Genomic DNA, 25,254 nt, shown 5'->3' with positions numbered 1-25,254 from the left:
CAGGGCCTATACATGGGCACCACCCTGTCACCAACCACTATCTTTTTCATTTCAAGGTATTGAAAACAATGTCCGTCATGGCTGAGCATTCTTCTAAATCTGACTTTAATAAAAAGGGCTTTAAGAAAGTCATTTCCAAAACACAGAAGGGGAAGATGTGAAAAGAGATGCTATGGAGACAGTTGAGTAACTGTCTATATTTACATCTATGTTTACAGGGTTCTGAAGCAATTTCATCCTGATATCAGCACTACATTAAATTTCTTGGGCATCATGAATGATTTTCTTATCGACATCTTTGAGCACATCACCACCAAGGCTGGCTGCCAGGTTGCTACACTGAGTGCTCCACTATCACCTCCAGAGAGATCCAGACCACCCGAGCCTGATGCTGTCTGGGGATATCCACAAACACGCTGTATTGAAAACCAAAGGTAAGAACCATGTTCCAGTAACATTGAATCTACTTTAGTTCTTGAAGTGTGATGTCCTGCTAATTTTAAAACATTTTTTTACAACAAACTAGATATTATCAATTTTAGTTTAATGTATCTATGGTCCAATTTGTTTAAAAAATAAAATAGTGGGTTATACTTAATAATGTTGCATTATACCACTTTACTAACTAATCAGTTCTTTTAGTTATTTTTGTAGGTAAGCCATTCACGGGACCTGTAAGATGTTATCTATATTTTTCATTCTCATTCCCTCACAAATATATGCTGAAATTTTCCAGAGATACCTTATATATTATATTCAACAGATTAATTGCAGGAACATATATAAGAATTCAACAGACTTCTATTAGAATAAATATTAAAGAGATTTTCAAATAAAAAGTCCATCTCCTTATGACTTGTTCTAGAAAACATATTTTTCATATAAATTTACAATGTAGGTTTACAGAATGTAATGGATATTTTATTGTAAGTTTAACATGAATTAATATAAATATATTAAAAATTTCTGTTTTACTATTTAATATAATAAATATTAACAGATATGACTGCATGAAATTTTAAAGCTTCATTATTTTTAAACTGAAAATAGCCTCTTTCTCAGGCTTTGCCGCAAGAGAGGAAGGCCATTCTTTTCCACACCCTCACTGTACAAAATTCATTTGCATATTTATAGACTGGAATTATTTCCATTTCTTTAAGTAACTAAAAGTGTACAGAGCTATAATATTGCTCCCATAGAATCAGAATCAAACAACCCAGAAGGGTGTACTATAAATAACACACAATTTTCCTTTGAAGAACATTTTTCCTATAGTTTTTCTATTTTTGATAAACATTAATTTCAAAGTATGGTTATTCTTGACCACAAAATGAGGCTGAACTCATTAGATTTGGCTTGTTTATTTACACAGGTACAGCAGAAATCCTAATTTACTATATAGTCCTTCTTTAGTATGCATTGCTAAGAGTTTTCATAATGATGACATTGGACTTTTTTACTGTATTTATATATATATATAAAAAAACAAAATTTACCATATAAATCATTTTTGGTGTACAGTTTAGTGACATGAAATATATTCACATTGTTGTGCAACCATTATCGCCATCTGTCTCCAGACTTTTTCATCTTCCCAAACTGAAGCTGTACCCATTAAACAACAACCTCCCATTCCCCCCAAAACCCAGTCCCTGGTAACCACCATTCTACTTTCTGTCTCTATGAATTTGACTACTCTAGGTACCCCATATAAATGGAATCATACAATATTTGTTTTTTGTGTCTGGCTTATATCACTTAGCATAATGTCTTCAAGGTTCATCCATGTTATAGCATGTATCAGAATTTTATTCCTTTCTAAGGTTGAATAATATTCCATTGTATGTCTATATCACATTTTATTTATTTATTCATCCCTTGGTGGACACTTGGGTTGTTTCCATCTTTTGGCTATTGTGAATAATGCTGTTATTGACCATTGGCATACAATATCTATTCAAGCTCCTGCTTTCAATTCTTTTGGATATGTACTCAAAGTGGAATTGATGGATCATATATTAATTGTATGTTTAATTTTTTGAGGAATTGCCATGCTGTTTTCCACAGTGGCTGTACCATTTTACATTTCCATCAACAATGCACAAGGGTTCCAGTTTCTCTGCATCCTTGCCAATACTTGTTATTTTTTTTCTCGTATAATAGCCATCCTAATGAATGTGAAGTGGTATCTCATTGTGTGGTTTGATTTGCATTTCCTTACTAATTAGTGATGTTGAGCATCTTTTCGTGTACTTATTGGCAATCTGTATATCTCCTTTGGAGTAATAGTCATTCAGGTCCTTTGCCGAGTTTTTAATTCGATTATTTTTTTTATTGTTGAGTTGTAGGAGTTATTTATATATTCTAAATATTAGTCCCTTATGAGATATATGATTTGCAAATATTTTCTCCCATTGCATGGATTGCATTTTCACCATGTTGTTAGTGTCCTTTGATGCACATAAGTTTATTTTGATAAATCCAATTTATCTATTTTTTGTTGCCTGTGCTTTTGTTATCCAAGAAATCATTGCCAAAACTAATGTCATGAAGGTTCCCCCCTATGTTTTCTTCTAAGAGTTTGATAGTTTTAGATTTACATTTAGGGCTTTGATCTATTTTGAGTTTATTTTTGTATATGGTGTAAGGGAAGTATCTAACTTCATTCTTTGGCATGTGGATATTCAGTTTTCCTCACATATTCATTAAAGAGACTGTCCTTTCCCTCATGGAATGGTCTTGGCACCCTTGTCAAAAATCAATTATCATATAAGTGAGAGTTTATTTCTAGGCTCTCTATTCTATCTCATTAGTTTATTTGTCTGTCTTTAATGCCAGTACCATACTATTTTGATTACTGTAGATTTTTGGTAAGTTTTAAAATCTGGTAGTGTGAGACCTCCAACTTTGTTCTTCTTTCTCAAGATTGTTTTAGTTATTCAGTATCCCTTGAGATTCCATATGAATTTTAGGATGCATTTTTCTATTCCTGCAAAAAACATCATTGCATCATTGAGATTTTGATAGGGATTGAATCTATAGATCACTTTTGTTAGTACTGACATCTTAACAATATTAAGTCTTTCAATCCATGAACACAGAATGCATTTCCATTTATTTCTGTCTTTTAAATTTTCTTTCATCAACATTTTGTAGTTCTCAGTGCAGATGTCTTTTGCCTCCTTAGTTAAGTTTATTCCTAATTATTATATTCTTTTTGATGCTATTGAAAATGGAATTGTTTTCTTAATTTTCTTTTTGGGTTGTTCACTGTCAATGTATAAAAATGCAACTGATTTTTATGTGTTGGTTTTGTATCCTACAACATTGCGGAATTTATTAGTTCGAACAGTTCTTTTGTGGAATCCTTAAATTTTTCTACAAACTAGGTAATGTCACCTGTGAACAGAAATAATTTTACTTTCTTTATAATTTGAATGCTTCTTTTTCTTCATGTAATTGCTTTGTCTAGAACTTCCAAAATTATTTTGAATGCAGGTGTCTTGTTCCTGATCTTAAAGGAAAGGCTTTCAGGCTTTCACCATTGAATTTGATGTTAGCTGTGGGTTTTTCACATTGGATTTTTAAAAGCCTCTTATTATTTGCTCATCCTGAGGCTATGAAGGAAACTCAAGAAACTTTTCTCACTGGATTTCACCTGCACTATATATAATTTGGGCCAATTCTTTCTTCTTGAGGTTATCAAACTATCTCAGAGGTCCTGGCCTTCGTTTCTCACCTATAAGGCTGGGACCCTGAAAGCCAGGTACTAAGTCGGTTTTCCTCAGTGGGCTCTCTGGTTTAAATTTTAATTCTCTAACTGTAGCTGGTTATACTTGATTAAGTGAGCATCATTCTCAAATATGATATTTTAGACAAGGCCTTATTTGCATAACCAAATTTGCCAATTATTAATATATCCTGGTTAAAAGGAGGACAAGTTCTTATTGAACCTGTATAGATCACTATATTACCATGAAAAGTAGAATACCTAATTTGAATTTGTGAATTCTACAGATGGTGGGGGTATCAGAGAGAAAAAGATAATTTGCAAATATTTTGTTTCAGTTTACAAATGCCAAGTCTACTAAATTGTTATGGGTTAAAGATATGTAAGAAAGACAAGTCTGCATTATATATCCAGAACATAGAACAACATCAGCAATATTTTAAAAAAAACTACAATAATCCCTCATCAGATAATTCAGTCATATATGATTAACTCTTGTTCTGATGGATTTGGGGTTAGCAGTCTCATGAATCCATCTGCTTCTCAATTTAAAAAAATTCTGGAAATCCTCAGTCTATTGGTATGGTTTTTAAGTTGCTGAAGCAGTGACTTCAGAAGTTAGCCAGGCGCAGTGGCTCATGCCTGTAATCCCAGCAGTTAGGGAGGCTCAGGTGAGAGGATTGCTTGAGGCCAGGAATTAGAGACCAGCCTGGCCAAAATAGACCTCCATCTCTGCAAAAAACAACCAACCAACCAACCAACAACGACAACAACAACAAAAATACCTCAGCCCGGCATTGTGGTGCACACCTGCCATTCCAGCTACTTGTGAGCCTGAGGCAGGAGGATTGCTTGAGCCCAGGAATTAGAGGCTGCAGTGAGCTATGATCACAACACTGCACTCCAGCCTTGGTGACAGAGGGAGACCCCCATCTCAAAAAAAAAAAAAAAAAAAAAAAAGAAGCAGCAGCCAGTACCTTTCATGTGTCAAAAGACTAAAATACATAGCATAGTTTTGGGGGGAGGGATACAGCTCCTTTCCAGCACCCTAACATCTTTACATGTATTGACATAGGCCATGTAGGCAAAGTTTGAACCCCTGCTCATCTAAATCTTGGAATAATACCTTTTTGGTCTTGCTTGAGCATGAAAGCATGGCAAGTCTCTGAGCAGCTGTTAACCACACCATTTCTCACTTGCCTCCCTATCTAGCAGGAGACTATCATGAGAGTTTCTTATTGCCTCTTGGATTCTGATGAGGTGTGAGTCATTCTGCCCTACTTCTTTGGATTACAGCTGCAGGCTGTAAAACTTTTTAGCTGCATTTATCATTTTTTTTTTGTGGTGGCAACATTCACAACCTACTCTGTTAGTAATCTTGAACTATACAATACATTGGTATTTGCTATAAGTCACCCTACTCTCTAATAGAACACCCAGCTTATTCTTCCTGCCTAACTGTAACTGACTACCCCAATTTGATCATTATACTATTTATACGTGCACCAAAACATCACATTGTAGCCCATAAATATATACAATTATCATGTGCCAATTATAAATAAAAATTAATTTTAAAAAACTGTGGCTGTAGTACAGCACTGACTTCTTAGGAACAGGATGCCCTCTCACTCATGTTGCAGTCATTTGGCCCCTTTTATTTTGCCCAATGCAGGGGACAATTTGCTACTCATTAAAAAATATGTATGTAAGTAATAAACTCTCTGAATCGGATAAGGGCTAATTGTTTCTTTACTGACCAAATCTACCACCCTGCTCAGTGTTGACATCCATTTCCGCAGGGCTCTGAGACAGTCCTCCTTTCTTGAGGAGACAAACTCCAGCCTGTGACTGATTGCAGAGTCTTCTGGCAAGCTTCAGAGTAAAACAAAAACTATTTGTGGATGACAAAGGCTTAAAATGGGACTGTGGTTAATTTTTTGATGGTAATTTTCGGAAGTGAAAGAACTGATGTGTCTATAACAAGAATAATGCAATCGACAGAAAATTTGGTTATTTCTGTGACACAAAGGTAATAAAGTTAATCCACAAAGTTTTAAACACAATGTATTTAAAGATAGTCATTATACAGATTTTCAGTGAAGACAGTGAATATTACATCTGATTTACAAAAAAGATGAACATAATTTTTATAAAGGAAAAATATTTGGATTTAATAATTCAAGAACACACAATGTACATAATATACCATGAGTATATTAAGAATTCAGTAGTAATATATACCAATAGAATATCAAGTTGAGATTCAGTAAGTCCAGAGTAGATCCTAAACATCTATAATTTAATAAAGCCTCATAGGAAATATTTTACAGATGTATGTACACAGGTTTAACTAGGTATCACTGTGTAACTTGCAATTTTCACCAAATATTGTTTCTGAAATTTATCTACATTCTAATTGCTGTAGCTTTAGTACATTCATTTTTACTGGTATATTGTGTTCCATTGTATGATTGTAGTATGATTTATCCAGAATAATCTGTTGATGGACATTTCAATTGTTTTCGGATTTGTGCTATTAAAAACAGTGGTGCACAAATATTAATTTTACCTGTTTTTTAAACATACCAGTGGGATTATACAGTATTCCCTTTTTTTGCTTGGCTTCTTTTGTGTTTTTTTAAATTTAAAATTTTTAATTTCTGCGGGTGCCTAGTAGGTGTATATATTTATGGGATACATGAGATGTTTTGGTACAGTTATACAATGTGAAATAATCACATCACAGAACATGAAGTATCCATTCCCTCAAGCATTTATCCCTTGTGTTACAAACAATCCAATTATACTCTTTTAGTTATTTTAAAATGTATAATAAAATTACTATTGACTATAATCTCCCTGTTGTGCTACCAAATACTAGGTCTTATTCATTCTGACTACTTTTTGTGCCCGTTAACCATCCCTCCTTCCCCTTCATCCTTCCACTACCTTCTCCAGCCTCTGGTAACCATCCTTCTACTCTCTATTTCCATGAGTTCAACTTTCTTTTGCTCAACATGTCTGTGACACTTAAGAAACATATCAACCAAGTGCAATATGGGGCCCTTGTTTGGACCATAATTGGAACAAACCAACTGTACAAAAAGCATTTGTGCAACAATTGATATTGATATTTGATATTAATGAGTTACTATCAAATTTTTTCTAGGTGTGACAATGGTATTGTGCTTATGTTAAAAAGAGCTCTAATCTTTTAGAGATTCATACTGAAATACTTATGGATGAAAATATATTATTTGCTTCAAAATGGTGGAGGTGGGAAAATGTGGAGTATATGGCTGTGAATTGATAATTCTTGGAATTAGGTGATGAGAAATGGGTGTTTAATAGACTATTTTCTCTACTTTTGTATATATTTGAAATTTTCCCTAATAAAAAGGTTTTTAAAAAAGAGTGGTACAGAGGTCATTTTGTACAAATCTCCTTGTATACATCTGCCATATATATATATATCTGTGAGTCCATTTGAGGTGTTATCAAATAGGTACAGTCTGCTAGATATGACCAAAATGTTCTGCAAAGTCTATATGTATGCCAGGTCACAATCTAACCAATTGTGTATGGAAGGTCTCATTGGTCTACCTTGTTCATCTAAAGAGGAGGTTGAGTGCCTGGTTCCAAACACAGGCCTTTTAGTCAAGCACATGGGGATTGAGATAGCAGCTCTTTCTCTTAGAAGCTGTGTTACCCTGGAACCTGTACTTAACCTCTCTGAAACTCAGTCTTATAATCTGTAAAAGGAAATCCTGATACCAAATAGAATATCTAGAACATATAGAAAGACAGCATTTGTCTGTTTCCTTCCCATTCTATCTTTTTTAAAGAGAGATTTTATTTTTAACCTCAAGATCATCGCTATGTCTTAGCATTTTGGGAATGTTAAAAGGAGAAGAAAAAATAAACACGCTCATGTACTTATGTAACAGATTCAAGGCCATTTGTGTGAGACAGAATGTTATAGAATGAGTTGTCTGATAAAAACAGGTAGGAAAAAAGTGCACACTTTCCTATTGAATGGTTGTACCTTCCCTGTGGTCTTTGTGGCTTTGTGGGTCCAATAGTTTCAATTCAGGTGTTCCCATGATTTAAGAGTCTGGGATCTTCTTGGAGTTCCAGAAACACTAGGCATTTGGTGACTGTGGATCTGCAGGGAGGGACACTGGAACAAGAATCAGGAGCTCTGCCTGAATTTCAGTGCCCGAGCCTTCACTGTTGACAGGACATCAGGTGAGTCATTTCCTCTCTCCTCTCCTCAGCTACCAAAGAGGATAACACCAGGGAGCCAAGTCAATGGGAGTCTGGTACCTAGACTGAGGATTTGCTATGTTCCAAGCACTGTACCATTTGCATTATTTGCGTTTCTCTCTTTTAGTCAAGTACTTTTACTCAAGTGGCCTTCATGAAGCAAAGTCCAGCATCCCAGAGAACAACATTGGGAATCTAATTTAGATGCGAGGGGGCACAGAAATCCCTTGTGAGAAATTACCTTTAAATGGCAGCCTGAAGTGTGAATAGGAGAAAGCTAGGGTGGGAGAGATTCCCAGGCAGTGGGAGCAGCATGTGCAAAGGCCCTGAGGTGGGAAGTAGCTTGGCCCATTTGGGCTGGGGGGAGGCCTGTGTAGCAGAGTGAGTGAGAGAGGAGTGGCCTTAGATGAGGGTAGTAAGGAACACTGGGCAGAGTGAACAGGTCTCTGCAGGCTATATAATACAGAGTCTGCATTTTACCTGCTGAGTTCTGGCAAGGCATGGAGAGTTGTAAACACATGTGATCCCATTTGCTTTTGGCAGCCTGGAAGGTGTTGGACGCTGAGGGTAAAAATACTGCTCTCAGAGTTGAATGAAGCAGAGCAGCCATGAGGAGTAACCCTGTGGATGGAGCCTCTGCTGCTGAAGTGACAGAAGTCTGTCCTGTTTACTGTGGAAACCTAACATTGGGCTGGTGACAGTGGTAATGAGGACATGTGACAGGACGTGGGGCTGGCCGGTGGGACTCTCCTCATTCCTCTACTCCAGTGAGTGTGTTGCCCGAGGTGAAGAGGCTTGGAGGACAGTTGATCCCTCACAGAATTTAGGTCTGGCTCTAACCATATTAAGAGAGGACAAAGGTCACTGAGATACATGGTCCCACTTCCTTCATATAGGTCTTTTAAAATGTTTATATATCTATATATATACATATAAAATATATTATCTATAAATATATAATATAATATATAAATATTTTATATATAAATTATATATAAATATATAATTATTTTATATAATATATAAAATATATATATTATACATATATAAATATATATTATATATATATTTTGAGACAGGGTCTCACTCTGTCCCCCAGGCTGGAATGCAGCGACGATCAAAGCTCCAGCTCCTAGACTTGAGCAATCCTCCCACCTCAGCCTCCTGTGTAGCTGGGACCACAAGTGCATGCCACCATGCCCAGCTAATTTCCTTTTTATTTTTTGTAGAGACAAGGTCTTACTATGTTGCCCTGGCTGGTCTTGAACTCCTGGGCTAAAGTCATTCTCCCACCCTGGCCTCCCCAAGTGCTGGGATTACAGGCTTGAAGCCACCACACCTGGCCCCTCGTATAGGATTTTAAAAAGCTGAAACACCTAGAAATTCTTCTGTTTGTGACAAAAGGCCCATATTCTTCCATTATATTTTCCCTATTATAATCATATCCAGCCACAATTCTTGATCATTCTGATATTGTTTAAAAGATATTATTATTCACCAGAGCATAACCATTTCCCTTAATGAATTATAATTCAGAAGGAGCATAGATCACATTTATTTAAACTTTTAGCTGTATCCTACTGAACATAATTTTTGTGTTTTTACATCATAAATCATATGGAACTACTTATCATTCCTAAATTAATTTTAATGGAACAAAGAGACAAGGGTGTTTTAAGTGTATATGAAAATCACTTTTATTCTCCTCTGTACCCTTACTGCTTATCAGAATATCTTCCATAGATACTGGTTTGTAATAGATTATAAATAATTTACATGTGGCTGAAAATGTCCCCACAGCTAGACAAAGTGAAATTCTGTTTCCTGACCAACATTCCCCCATCTTACTCTCTAAAGGTAACCACTGCTACACTGATTTATTTATTTTTAAGATACCAAACTGCAATCACAGAATAACACTGATGTGCTAGTTGTGTTCTTCACATAACAAGGTGCACACTTTAAAAAATCATTTTCATTAAGCTATTATTTAGGTAAAGTAAAATTCACTCTCTTTAATGTACAGTTCTTCAAGTCTTGAAAAGCGCATACAGTTGTGTAAGTATTACCAAAATCAAGCCATACAACAGTTGCATCACTCCAAAAAGGGGCATCCTGTGCCCCTTTGCAATCAGCCTGTTCTCCACACCCCAACCCTGGCAATGAACTATTTGTTTTCTGACCCTCCAATTTTGATAGCTGTAGGTTTTCATTTTGCATTTTCATTTTAATTCTGTTCTATGTATTTTTTATTTCCCTTGAGGCTTCCTCATTGACTCATGAATTAACTAGATATGTGTTTAATTTCCAAGTTCTTGGAGACTTTTCTGTTGTCTTTTGTTGTTGATTTCTAGTTTTATTCACTATTGTGAGATAACACATTCTATTCAGTTTCAATTTGTTAAAGTTGGTTTTATGATCTAGGATGTAGTCTGTCTTGCTGAGTGTTTCGTGTGCACTTGGAAAGAGTGTGTGTTCTGCTGTTTTGGGGTGGAGTGTCCAGTAAATGTTAATTAGATGAAGTTGGTTGATGGTGTTGTTCAGTTCATCTATAACTTTACTGATTTTTGGTTTACTAATTCTATCTATTACTGAGAGAAGAGTGTTGAAGACCTCCCATTATAATTTATCTATTTCTCTTTCAGGTCTGTCAGCTTTTGCTTCATGTATTTTGAGGCTCTGATGATATATATCTATATCTATATCTATATAGATATGCATATCTATATAAATATATGCGCTTAGAATTGTTATATCTTCTTGCTTAATTGGCCTTTTTTATTCCTAGTAATTTTGTTTATTTTCAAGTCTACTTTGTTTGATAATATAGATGCACCAGCTTCTTTTTGATCAATGTTTGCATGGTATTTCTTCAATCATTCTATTACTTTTGAACTATCTATATCATTTATATTTGAAGTGAGTTTCTTGTAGACAGTGTGTAGTTGGGCTGTTTTTATTTTTGTTGTTTTTAAAAAATCCATTCTGATAACCTCATCTAATATGTGTTTTACCATTAACATTTAATGTAATTATTGATATGTTTCCATTTAGGTCTACTACTTTATACCCCGTCTGATTTTCATTACCTTGTTTCCTCTTTCTTGCATTCCTTGGATTTGAACACTTTTTAGTACCCCATTTTAATTTTTCTATTGTGATTTTGAATATATCTCTTTGTATAATATAACATTTTTGTGGTTACTCTATAAATTACAATCTACCTACTTAACTTTTTACAGCCTATTTAGAATTATTGTTTTACCACTTCAATTAATATGTGGAAACCTCACCTTAAAAAGTCCCCTTACCCTCCCTGCTTTATGCTATAGTTTCCTTATAAATTATATCTATGTTGAAACATACATAAATATCTATTATATATAAATTATTTAGAACCCCATCAGTCAATATTATATTTTGCTGTGGTTTTCCAACATTTCTCATGCTTTTGGAAACCTATTCAGCTATATCTTCATATTTACTTCCTCGTTAGAATTCCTTAGAGTCACAAATTGGGGCAGAAATGAGCAAGAATGAGAAATTTGCCATTCACTGTTTAAAAATAGTCAATAATATTATAATTTAAAAGCAATATAAGTCATTAATAGAAATTTAAACGGTATCCTGGGCAGCATCAAAGGCCAGTGCCCAGAAAGATTAGAGTATTCAGAGCCCTGGCAATTTCAGGACACAATGGGAAAAGCTTTAGAATAATTCAAGGTTCCACTACTGAGCAGGCATTTAAAGCAGTTTCCCTGAAGTACTTAATCTGCCCTAACTTTCTATACCCTGATCTGAATTATAGAATTAAATAGGTAACTTGAATAAGTGTTAAGATTAAAGAATATATATAAATTTTATAATTTATAAAATTTAGAGTACCACTTATTTATATTACTTTTGTAAACATTAATTTTCCACTATCAAGATCATTTTTCTCAGAGGAAATAACAGTTTTTCTGACTGAGCACTTTCTGTCTACCACCTTAAAAACCAGTCAATTCAAATAATCACCATATCCAGGTCTCTTAGCTCCAGGGGCAGGATTTCATTTATATTGTCATCATCATTATCATCACCACCACCACCATCAACCCCCAAAAGAGGTTGCTGAGTGCGTATCCATGAGGAAGTATAAAATAATCAGTCCCTAAGTTCCTGTAGCCCATCATCTACATAAGAGGTTGTTATGTATGTGAAGTGTTTGTCAATGTTCTTTCATTCTTACTTCCCCCTAACTCCAGGAGACTTTTCAAACATTTTTTTCCTAATCAACCCCTCTCAACTGCAGAAGGTGAGATTTTTAATACCACAGATGTAGTGTATATATGTTTATGTACTGTAGTCCTTTGGAGGGTCAAAGATTATTGTAATATCTATGAAAACCCTACCCCCAAAATCTAATTTTTGGCCCCTTGGGCATAATGCCACATATATTGAGAACGCATGGTATATTGTGATTAGGCAAAATTTGGAACCCTATTCCTCCTCCATCCATCTCTTGGTCCATACTAGAAAATATATCATGACCAGATGCTCAGCCTCAATAAACCATCCACAGAGCTACCTCAAGTGTTGATATGGAGCAGTGCTCAGGTCGCTACTCCTGGAGGAGACTGTAGACCTCTAACCTCATCCCTGTCTGGAAGAAATTTCCCTTCCTTACCCTCACTGTGTCTTCAGAGGTCCTCTCTTCCCTACCAGGTAAAAACAACCCAATCATTTCTATAAATTTAAGTTTTCATAAAGGATGGAAGAAACACTGGTTTCAGATAGCTTCTGCTTCCATCTCTGCCATAAACTTCTCTTGAGGCAAGGGGAAGGGGCACTCCCTGATGCAAGGAGGATAAACACAGGGAGAATAGAGATTAACCACCTCAACAATACGTGTCCTGATATATTTGCTAAAGCTACGCAATTAGCCAATAAAGGGGTTCAGGCTGCCAGGTTCTATCTCTGGCTCTGGCAGAGGCCTGATGAGAAACCTCTTTGCCCTCTAGCTCTGTGGTTAGGAGCATATGCTTTGGAGTCACAGACATCCATGAAGAGAGGATACTGACACCTCACTAGCAGGGCTGTCATGAGATTAAATCCAGACACTAACATGAAGAACCTAAAGCTGGATCCTCTAAACACTCTGCTCCATAAGTATCTGTCTTTCCTCCCTGGAACAGGGAACTCATGTGGCTCCTGAACTGCCCCCTCAGCCAGGACTCCTTAACTAGATTGCAGGTCAGAATCCGAGTGGTATCCTTTTCTAAACCCTCAGTTGAATGTCACTTGTTGGTGGAAACAGGACTTCTGTATCAAAAGGCATTCAAGTTATTAATCCATAATAATATGGGCCTCAGAAAAGTGATATGCCCATTTGATACCAACACTGTATGTGATTGTTTCCCCTTCATACCATCAGCACCAGGTATTTTCTTTATTGCCAATGTAATCTGCTCATTTTTTCCAGATCTGCCCCATTGCATGAGTCATCCCAGAGGGTCGTTAAGCTTATAGATTAACATTCTCCTCCCCTAGGGCTGCCAGATTTAACAAATAAGCATGCATCCAGGACACCCAATTGTATTTGAATTTCAGATAAACAAAACAATATTGCATCAGACTAAAAATTATTTGTTGTTCATCTGAAATTCAAATTTAACTGGCTTAGAATAAATTGAATCTGGCAACCATACACATGGAGGACTCTGTGAAGTAGAACCAAAGGGCTACAGTCAACAGCCACCACTGAGCTCCCAGCACACACCTGCGCCAGTTGTCATTCACGTGAGTCAGCACTCTCAGATATCCCAGCCAAGTGTAGCCTCCATGACCACAGCCCAGGTGACAGACACCACATGGAGCAAAAAACAACCAGCAGAGCTCAGTGAACACACAGAATCCTGAGAGATAAGTAGCTATTGTTTTGGGGTGTTTGGTTAAGCAGAAATGGATATTCAAAACATGCCATTTGAGTGTAGTCTTTCTATCATTGGATAATACAGGTATTCCCTTATTCTAGAAGCCTTGGTAGGACTTTGTTATAATTTTAGATATAGTCTGTCTGTGGGTTAATGTGTGAGTATAAACTTCTGAACATTCCATCAATTCCTTCTTGAAGAGATTTCCAAGATAAATTTTTCTGATGTATGATTTTCATTCTACTCTTGGAATTTAGAAATCAATTCCAATCCTTTTCCATAAGGTGAGCCTCCACTGTAATCATGCTTGTTAAGGGAGTAAGAAAGTGTTGTCATAAATGGCTCTGCAGGCCATATGGAAAACCATACCCTCAGAAGTTTGCTTGGTGAGTATACAATCAGAACAGAGAGGTGTTTATTCACTTTGAGAAATGTTCCTCAAAGAAGGTGTCCTGGAATATTTTCTCCTCCTATAGAGATAGCCTTTAGCAAGGAAGTCACTTTCCTTGGGCACACAAAGGCAGGACTCCTTCAGCAGATAGCAGATGGAATATGCATTTTAGTTCTTGACGTTTGTGGCTGTCTCAGCGTGGCCCTGCTGGGTAGATAAGTCTGTCCAATTCTGTAGCTCATTAATAGGAAGCCCACATGCCAGCACATCTAAGACACATTCTCCAATCTCACCTTTACAGGGAATAAAGTTGATGTACTATTCTCCTTATGCTTTTGCCATAACTCTTAGTTGGTTTAGAGCTCAAACTTGGAGTGGGAGTTATTTTGGAGGCCGCTTAAAGACCCGAGCATTTTGGAGCAAGATCATAGAAACAGTTGGGAAGCCAGTGAGACCCAGAAAATGGAAGGAGAGATTTGAGCCTATTGGAAGACCCCCTCCTGAGGGCAGAGCAGAACACATTTTCAAAATGTTAATACATAATATTGTACATGTTTATGGGGTACATGTGATATTTTGTTACATGCATAGAATATGTAATGATCAAGTCAGGGTATTTAGGGTATCCATCACCTCGAGTATTTATCATTTCTATATGTTGGGAACATTTCAAGTCCTTTCTTCTAGCTATTTTGAAATATGTAATACATTGTTGTTAACTATAGTCACCCTTCTCTGCTATAAAACATTAGAACTTATTTCTTTCGTACCAAGAGTTTTAAAGTGAAAGGGCCTTGGCTGTGCAACCCGTGGTTCTCCTTCTCAACTTGCTAATCAGGTAGCTGATTCCTGTGATAGAGAAGGAGTGAGTGTGCAGAGAGGATGGAATTGCTTTTGTCATGGATGCCCCACCACATGGATGAAAATATCAGAAATGGAGGGTAAGAATCTCCCAGGGTAACTCAATACCAACGGTCCCTGACTTATGGTGGTTCAACTTACGGTTTTTCCACTTTATAATAGGTTTAGTGATGTATTAAATGCATTTTTGAATTATGATATTTTCAACCTAAAGATAGGATTGTCAGGATATAGCCCCATCCTAAGTTGATGAGCATCTGTATATGATTCAATTGAATAAGTTTCTGCCTACTAAGTAAGTATAATATTCTTGTCCTGATTCCTTGAAATAACTCTGAGATTTCTTAAATGACATATTTTGGTGTCTCTAGGTCATTCAGTCACATAATTATAGGCAGTCTCTTAGTTTTCTGCCACAGATGTCTGCTTAGCATGATCTGTGAGTTGTACATGTTCCCCCTCAGAGGGCCATCTCATCACCAAGAGCCTTAGGATGGCTCCCTGGGTCTCTGTGTACTGATGATACTCCTCTACTGTCACTTATAAGCAAGTAAAATTCCTGACAACAGAGACGTGCTTTGTTTCCACAACCTGTAAAATTCCTCCAATTGCTTGGGTCCCAGCCTAGTTCCTCTAATTATTACTATTAAATTTTCTCAGGTGGTGACTTGAAGAGTGAAGGTGTTTCGCTTCCAGGGAAAGGCGAAGGCTTGAAGGGGAGGGTCGTGCAGAAGCATTTTCGGTGTGGAGGACAAGCCTGCGCATCGCGGTTACCATAGTAACCTGACGTCATTTTGGCGACTGTGACAACCATGACGACTTTTTAATGGAGACCGACTTGGCCTGGTGAGGAGAGCAGGGTTTCGTCTTCAGGTGTTTAGACTCAACTGTGGCTGCGGGTGCTCTGCGATGTACAGAGAGGAAGAGATCCCATATCCAAGTTGCCTTGTTCCCGCTTTGGGACAAGTTGCCCTCGCTGTCTGATGAGGCAGGGAGAAGTAGGACTCCCTTGGCCCCAGTGAATGTGGTGTCCTGCTCCAGGGGTGTCCCGGAGCTACTTTCCAAGTAAAGGCAAGGTGCCAAAAAATGAGACAGGTAAACAAACACTCTCTCTGAGCCTAGCGTCTTCCTCTGTGAAATGGGGATAAAAATGCTCACCCACAGGATTGCTGGAAGCTTCAGTGATACAGGTGCAAGCCGGTAGGTAGCCCTGTGGTTATTGCAGGATGGTGAATGTCTGTATGAATTCAGGCCTCTTATTCCTTTTCAAATTTGTTATTGGGAGACAGATGGGAAAAGGAGAAGAAAACGGCCCTGGTGAGAATCCCATTGTATCTCTGGTTGTTAATGATCACTACCCAGTTGTATTATTGTCACTGGTCACTGACTCAGTGCCTAGCTTAATGCCTGGCACATAGTTACTCCAAGAAAGCACAGTGATTGCTGGCTTCTCTCTGTCCCTGTGCAGCTCTTCATCAGGTGATTGAGCTCATATCAGGTGTCTGAAGAAGGTAGGTTTTGAGGATCAGGGTCGTGATGGCTGCTGAAGCTTCTGCTCCAGATTTGAAGGGCAGCAGTACTAAGGAGACCCCCAACACTTCCATCCCTGGTGGGATATGACACCTGGCTCAAGTGAGCTCATAGATCTGGACAGAAGCATGTTGTGGAATAGCTCTGTGAGGTTTATAAAATAGCCTACAAGCAGAGAAATTCCTTTGATCTCATCATTGGAGAAGAGGTTTAGCAGGTGGAATTTCCTTCCATCAGCAGCTATGTGCTTTGTGGTAGCTTCTGAGGCCCATGTTAAAGATGCCTTTCATTGTCACAAAGCAATGAATAGTTCATTTGGGGAAGCAACTGGATGTTTAACATGCATTTGCTATAGATTTACATATATTTTTCTGCCTATGTAAATAATCATCAGTGATTCCTATGTATCTCTCAAATGGATATGGAAATATGCAGTCGTTAGGTCTTTCTAGCATTTTGAGATTGTAATATGAATTATATAAATTATCTCCTGGTGACCATGGTATTTTTCCATCCTATAATGATTTTTTAAGCCAGAAATTTTGCAAGTGTTAGTTAAAATGTCAGTTACTATACCTTAATAGTTTCAGAAATAAGAATTACCCTAGAATTCGCTCTATTATAATGATACTAAGCCATGTTCCCTAAAGTAAACAGTTACTCTTAAGTATCATCATCATTTTCTTAGAATGTAATATTTTTATTTTTGTACCTCAAAAAGAAATGAACATCCACTTTTCCAAAAATATTTAAACACTGCAAGTGATTATTATGGTTGTATGTAGTGCAGAACAATTTGATCAGACATAGTAATGATCTGGTAATATAACAAGAGTGTAGTAGTTGGAATCTTTTGGATGATTTAATTGCATCAAAAACTTATACAAATGTATTTCAAATACTTTCTTTGAGCCATGTTGACATACGATATACCGTACATGTTTAAAATATATAGTTTAATAAGTTTTAACATATGTATGCTCTCTCTGGTGAATCCAATATTATAGTCAAGATAATGAACATATTCATCACCTCAAAAAGCTTCCTTATGCACCTTTGTAATCCTCTCCATCTGTCTCTAGCTTCCCTCTCCATGCCAACCTGTCCCATTCCCGGACAATCACTGGTCTCCTCTTACCATAGGTTAGTTTTTGTTTCTTGCCCTTTTAAGTAAATGGAATCATAGGATGCTTATTCTCTTTTGTCTGACCTAATTCATTTGTTAACCCCAAAAAAAGTGACTGAGGCAAGTGTCTCAATCACTAGAGGTTTATTGAGCCAAAGTTTGAGGACATGCCTGGGAAAACTGCAAGTCACAGGAGCATCTCTGACTTGTGCTTTACAAAGAGGGGTTTGGGAACTCAGTATTTAAGGGCAGAGAGCAAGCAAGAGGGAAAAAGGGAGAGAGGGTAGGCAGTGAGGCAAATGGTTACATTCTTGTGAGGCTCTAATTAGCGGTCAGTAAATCTGAGTTTTACATAAGATAAGATTTGAAAAGAGAGAGGAAAGAGTCAATTATGTATTCGTTTCAGGGTAGGTGGAAGAGTGATTGATCTTGTCTTTGTTCTGGAAAGATAAGCTTGTAACTGACACTGTCAGTGTAAGATTTAACAAAACTCAGTTTTAGGAGTTAAACTTAGGTTGCAGACTTAAGGTTACAATTGGCATGTGTTGGTTTTATAGGGGGATATGTATCCTGAAAGATTTAGGGGCTAGCAAGGAATTTCCTTGTGAGCAATATTTGAGGAAGGTCATGTGGGAAGGTATAATGCCTTTTACTGTTTTGGGAATCTGGATTATGTATTACGCTATGACACAGGGTTGTGAAATTACAGTTATCTGGGGACAAAGGTTGGTAATGTTGCACAATTCATTTCCCAGGCTTAACTTTTCCCTTGGCATGATGAATTTGGGGATCCTGAAATTTCATGTTATTTTACATATTTGACCTAATTATTTTTAGATTTATCCATATTGTTGTATATATGAATAGTTCCAAATTTGTTATGCTTTGGATGTTGCTGTTTGTGTCATATCTAAGAAATCTTCTCTGAAGCCAAGACTGCAACAATTTTCTCTTGTGTTTTCTTCTTGAAAATTTATAGTTCTAGCTTTTAAATTTAAATCTTCTTTTAAGATCCACTTTGAGTTTTTTATGATGTGGTGTATAGATAAAAGCTTATTTTTGTTATCTACCTGTTCCAGCACAAGTTGTTGAAAGGATGATCTTTCTGCACTGAATTGTCTTTGCATTGTTGTCAAAAATCAGTTGTCCTTATATTTGTGGGTCTATTTCTGGACTCTATACTTTGTTCCTTTGATATACATTTCTTCCTTGAAGGCAATAATGCACTGTTTTGGTTAATGTAAGTTTATAATGAAGCTTAAATTAGGTAGTGTTTTTCCTCCAACTTTGTTATTTTACAATGTTGTTTTTCATAGTTTAGGGTCATTTGCATTTCCACATGATTTCTGGAATAAGTTTATTGATTTCTTCTTAAAAATATATGCTAACATTTCTATTGGAGTTGCATAGAATCTATACATCAGTTTGAGGAGAGTAGATATCTTAACAATACTGAGTGTTCTGACTCATGATGATGGCATTTCTCTCCATTTATTTAGGTCTTCTTTAACTTCTCTCCGCAATGTTTTGTGGTGTTCAATGTACAGGCCTTGCATACATGTGGACAGATTATCCTCAGGTATTTTACACTTTTTGATGCTATTATAAATGGCAGTATTTCTTTTTTTAGGCTAGAGTGCAGTGGTATGATCACAGCTCACTATAGCTTTGGGCTTCTGGGCTCAAGTGATCCACCCATCTCAGCCTACTGAGCAGGTGGGACCACAAGTGCTTGCCACCATGCCTGGCTAATTAAAAAATTTTAAAAAATTTTTTTAAATAGAGGTAGGGTCTTGCTTTGTTGTCCAGGTGGGTCCCAAACTCCTGGTCCCAAGCAATCCTCCCACCTTGGCCTCCCAAAGTGCCGGGATTATAGGCATGAGCCACCATGCCTGGCCTAATGGCAGTATTTTCAATTGCAATTTCAATGTATTATATTTTTACTGAATTGTCAGAAGCTGAGTGTTTAATACTAGCTGCTGGGGAACCTTTTTGGTTGAAAGCACAGGCTACTCTAGGATAGAAAAGATGCTTAATACTTAATGTCTGTATTAGTCAAGGTTCTCCAGAGAAATAGAACCAATAAGATATCTATATATCCATATATCTTTATATATGTATCTTTATATATATATAAAGATATTTATTTTAAGGAACTGGTGTATGTGATTTTGGACGCTTGGTGAGTCCAGAATTTGATGGGGGAGTCCAGCAGGCTTCAGACTCAGGAAAGAGTTGAAGTTAAAGTCCAAAGGCGGTGTACTGATAAACCAGGAAGAGCCAATATTACAGATGAAATCTGAAGAGTGAGCTGGCAGAATTCCCTCTTCTTTGGAGGATATCAGCTTTTTATTCTATTTAGGACTCCAGCTGACTGGATGAGGCCCACCCACACTGGGAAGGGCAATCTGCTTTACTTAGTCTGCCAATTTAAATGTAAATTTCATCCAAAAACACCCTCACAGAAACATCCAAAATAACGTTTGACCAAATATCTGGGCATTATGACCCAGCCAAGTTGACACATAAAATTAGTCATCACAGCATACATTTGCCAGTATTTCCACTATCAGCTTTTATAAGTCATTGGTAATATACTGAAACCAGGGAGAAAATGTCACTGAGACATTTTTCTAAAGATCATCTCCAGAAAAATGAATTACTAAAATAAAATAGTTTTGTAGCTCTTGACTTTCTGTGTGTGGGTAGATTTTAATTGTGGAGTTTTCTTTTTATACTCCCAAACAAATCTACCTTGATGAATTCTTGGATACTTGGGTGATGAGAAAAAGAGGGAGAGAGCATGTATGTATGTGGGTATCTAGGTATGTATGAAGGTGTATATTGCTGAAGCTGCCAGGAATGTTTATTGTGAGAAAAAATTGAGGTTAATTACTGTGCATCATGTCAGTCCTATTCAGTTCTTAGCACATGTTAGGAATAAGATCGAGGAGGTGGTTGGTTTTTTGTTTTGTTTTGTTTTTTCCTCCCAGCTTTCCTTGGCCAGCATGGTTACCATGGCGACTCAGTGATTGCTATGGGATTTGGTGCAGAATGAAAATCTATTTACGATTCTTGCTTGAATCATTTACTACTGTGATAGTTGTCAGGGTTGCTTTTATAATTCTGTCACTTTGTTTAGATTTATTAATTGACATTTGACTGTTAGATATATATGTTTTTTTTTTGTTTTTGTTTTTGTTTTTTTTGAGACAGAGTTTCGCTCTTGTCGCCCAGGCTGGAGGGCAATGGCGCGATCTTGGCTCACTGCAACCTCCGCCTCCTAGGTTCAAATTATTCTCCTGCCTCAGCCTCCTGAGTAGCTGGGATTACAAGCACCCGCCACCATGCCCGGTGAATTTTTGTATGTTTACTAGAGACGGGGTTTCCCCATGTTGGCCAGGCTGGTCTCGAACTACTGACCGCAGGTGATCCACCTGTCTTGGCCTCCCAAAGTGCTGGGATTACAGGTGTGAGCCACCACACCCAGCTATTATTTATATTACTGTGATTCATAGATTCCTGTTTTGCTCAAAGATATAACATTTGTTATTATAAATATTTATTTGATGCTCAAATTATTCCAGAATTGGCCAGTGGAAGCCCCTCAAGTTGACCTCAGTCCATTTGATGCCTTCCTAGAATTCCTGGAGCATGTATTTTGCTCTCTGAGCCTATCTCCCCATAGGTAAAAAGGATGTAAGCCTATCTCCCCATAGGTAAAAAGGATGTAAGCCTATCTCCCCATAGGTAAAAAGGATGCCAACCTCAGAGCATTGTTCTGATGATTTGAAGAGTGAAAGTCTGAAAATTACAACCTACCACATGTGTAGCATCTAGTAGGCCTTAAACAAATTTTAGTTGTCCATTCCCACTTGCCTTCATTCTGTCATTGTAATGCTACTGACATTAACATAGTAGCACAGTGGCTCGTGCCTGTAATCCCAGCACTTTGGGAGGCTGAGGTGGGTAGATCACTTGAGGTCAGGAGTTCGAGACCAGCCTGGCCAACATGGTGAAACCCCAACTCTACTAGAAATACAACAACAACAACAACAAAACCCAATTAGCCAGACATGGTGGTGCACTCCTGTAATCCAAGCTACTTGGAAGGTTGAGGTGGGAAGATTGCTTGAACCTGGGAGGCAGAGGTTGCAGTGAGCCAATATCATGCCACTGCACTCCAGCCTAGTTGACAGAATGAGACTCTGTCTCAAAAACAAAAACAAAAACATAATAGCATGATTACCAGAGAGAATATCTGGAAATGTAACACCAAGTAGTGATAATATTATTAAACTTTATTTTTTAAAAAATATTTCATTAACAAAGATTCTATATATTTAAGTTGTACAATGTGAAGATTTGACATACCTATACATTATGTAATGATTATCACAATCAAATTATAACACATCCATCACCACTCATGCTTTATTCTAGATTCCCAGAACTTGTTCATCTTAAAACTGAAAATTTATGCCCTTTGATCAACACCTTCCTATTTCCCTGACTTTCTAGCCTCTGGCAACCACTGCTCTATTCAGCTTCTATGAGTTTGACCTTTTAAGATTTTACATGTAAGTGAGATCATGCAATATTTTTCTTTCTGTGTCTGACTTATTTCACTGCTAATGTCTTCTAGGTTCATCCATGTTGTTGCAAATGGCAGTATTTCCTTCTTGTTTATGGCCGAATAATATATATATATATATTATATGACATATTATATATACACACACACACACCACATTTTTTATATCCATTCATTCACTGATAAACAGTTAGGTTTATTCCATATTTTGGCTATTTTGAGTAATGCTGTAATGAACATGGGAATGCAGATATTCCTTCAAGATACTGATTTCATTTCCTTTGAATATATACCTTGAAATGGGATTGCTGTATTGTATGGTAGTTCAATTTTTAATTTTTTGAAGAATCTCCATACTGTTTTCCATAATGGCTGTACCAAGTTACTTTCCCAGCAACAGTGTACAAAAGTTCCCTTTTCTTTACATACTTGGTAACACCTGTTACCTCTTGTCTTTTTGATAATACCCATCCTTACAGCTGTGTGGTGATATCTCACTGTGATTTTGATTTGCATTTCCTTATGATTAGTGATATTGAGCACCTTTTCCTACACTATACTGTTGGCCATTTTTATATCTTCTTTGGAAAGTACCAATTCAGGTCCTTTGCTATTTTTTATTGAGTTGTTTGGGTTTTTTTTTTTTCCTATTGCATGGTGTGAGTTCCTTACATGTTTCGGATGTTAACTCTTTATCAGCTATGTGGTTTGCAGATATTCTCTCTCATCCCATAGGTTGCCTTTTCATTTTGTTGTTTCCTTTGCCATGCAGAAATTTTTTAGTTTGATGTAATTCTACATGTTTATTTTTGCTTTAGTTGCCTTTGCTTTTGGAGTCATATAAAAAAAAAATTGCCAAGACCCATGTCAAGGAGCTTTTTCCCTATGTCATCTTCTGGGAGGTTTATGGATTCAGATTTTATGTTTAAGTCTTTAATGCATTTGAATTAATTTTTGAATATGGTATGAAACAATGGTCCAATTTCATTTTTTTTTGCATGTGCATATTCAGTTTTCCCAACACTATTTATTGAAGACACATTCCTTTCATCATTGTGTATTCTTGGTGCCCTTGTCAAAGATTAGTTGACCCTGTATGTGTGAACTTATTTCTCGGCTATACTCTGTTCTATTAGTCTATGTGACTGTTTTTATTATGCCAGTACCATGCTGTTTTGATTACTATATCTTTGTCCTATAGTTTGCAATCAGGGAATGTGATGCTTCCTGCTTTGTTCTTCTTTCTCAAGGTTGCTTTTGCTATTCAGGGTCTTTTGTGGTTTCTTGTAAATTTTAGGATTGTGTTTTCTTTTTCTATGAAAAAAGTCATGGGAGTTTTGATAGGGATTGCATCACCTCCTTGGTCAAATTATCCAATGTGAAATAGATCTTTCACCTACTTGGTTAGATTTAATCCTAAGTATTTTATTCTTTCTGATTCTATCGTAAATGGGATTGACTTCTTTTTCACATAGTTTGTTGTTGGAGTATAGAAACACAGCTGATTTTTGTATGTTCATTTTGTATCCACAGTTTTACTGAATTCATTCATCAATTCCAACAGTTTTTGGTGGAGTCTTTAGGGTTTTATACGTAGAAAATCATGTCATGTGCAAACAGATAATTTAACGTATTCTTTTCTGATTTAGATGCTTTTCATTTCATTTTCTTGCCTAATTTCTCTGGCTAGGATGTCCAGTGTTAAGTTGAATAGACGTGGTGAGAGTGGACATCCTTACTTTGGTACTGATCTTAAAGGAAGCTTTCAGCTTTTCACCATTGAATATAATGTTAGCTGTGGTCTTGTCAGATATGGGTTTTGTGTCTGTATGTTGAGGCTCATTTCTTATATACCTAATTTGCTGAGAGTTTTTATCCTGAAAGGATGTTGAATTTTGCTGAATGCCTTTTATTCATCTATTGAGATGAACATATGGTTTTTGTTGTTAATTCCATTAATGTCATTTATAGATTTGGATATATTGAGTCACCCTTGCATCCCAGGTATGAATCCCACGTGATCATGTTGAATGATCTTTTCAATGTGCTATTTAATTTGGTTTGCCAGTATTTTATTGAGGATGTTTGCATCTATGTTCATCAAGAATATTGGCCTGCAATTTTCTTTTCTTGTAGTGTCCTTGTCTGGCTTTGTTACCAGGGTGATACTGGCCTTGTAAAATGAATTTGGAAGTATTCCCTCCTCTTTAATTTTTGGGAAGAGTTTGAGAAGAATTGGTATTAGTTCTTTAAAAGTTTGGTAAAAATTAGCAGTGAACCATCAGGTCCTGGGCTGTTCTTTGATGGGATACTTTTTATTACTGATTCAATCCCCTTGTTGGTCAGTTCATATTTTCATATTTTCTACTTTTTCATTGTTTAGTCTTGGTAGGATGTATGCATCTAGGAATTTATCCACTTCTTCCAGGTTACCCAATTTTTTGCCATATAGCTGTTCACTTCTCTTCACACTGTTCTTCTTCTCTTTTGAGGTAGTCTTTTATGAGCCTTTGTATTTCTGTGATGTCAGTTGTAATATCTCCTCTTTCATTTCTGATATATATATATATATATATTTTTTTTTTTTTCTGAGGCAGAGTCTTGCTCTGTCACCCAGGCTGGAGTGCAATGGCGCGATCTCGGCTCACTGCAATCTCCACCTCCCGGGTTCAAGTGATTCTCATGCCTCAGCCTCTCAAGTAGTCTCTCAAGGGATTACAGGCGTGCACCATCACGCCAGCTAATTTTTGTATTTTTTATGGAGACAGAATTTTGCCATGTTGAGCAGGCTGATCTTGAACTCCTGGCTTCAAGCTATATGCCCGCCTCAGCCTCCCT

The 25,254-nt window shown here is 36.8% G+C and overlaps 1 protein-coding gene across 1 annotated transcript in view; it reads left to right on the top strand.

Moving 5' to 3' along the window:
• RAB40A (RAB40A, member RAS oncogene family) overlaps window positions 1-25,254 on the top strand; it is an 88,921-nt gene that overhangs the window by 14,537 nt on the left and 49,130 nt on the right. Inside the window, exons 2-3 of the mRNA XM_063601986.1 lie at window positions 219-434; window positions 15,827-16,366. The gene's annotated coding sequence lies outside the window, so the exon portion shown is untranslated. The remainder of the gene's footprint in view (window positions 1-218; window positions 435-15,826; window positions 16,367-25,254) is intronic.

Source organism: Pan paniscus, chromosome X (genome assembly GCF_029289425.2).
Source record: "Pan paniscus chromosome X, NHGRI_mPanPan1-v2.0_pri, whole genome shotgun sequence".
Classification (NCBI taxonomy): domain Eukaryota; kingdom Metazoa; phylum Chordata; class Mammalia; order Primates; family Hominidae; genus Pan; species Pan paniscus.
Note: the sequence above shows the minus strand (reverse complement) of the source record. Positions and strands in the feature narration are given on the sequence as shown.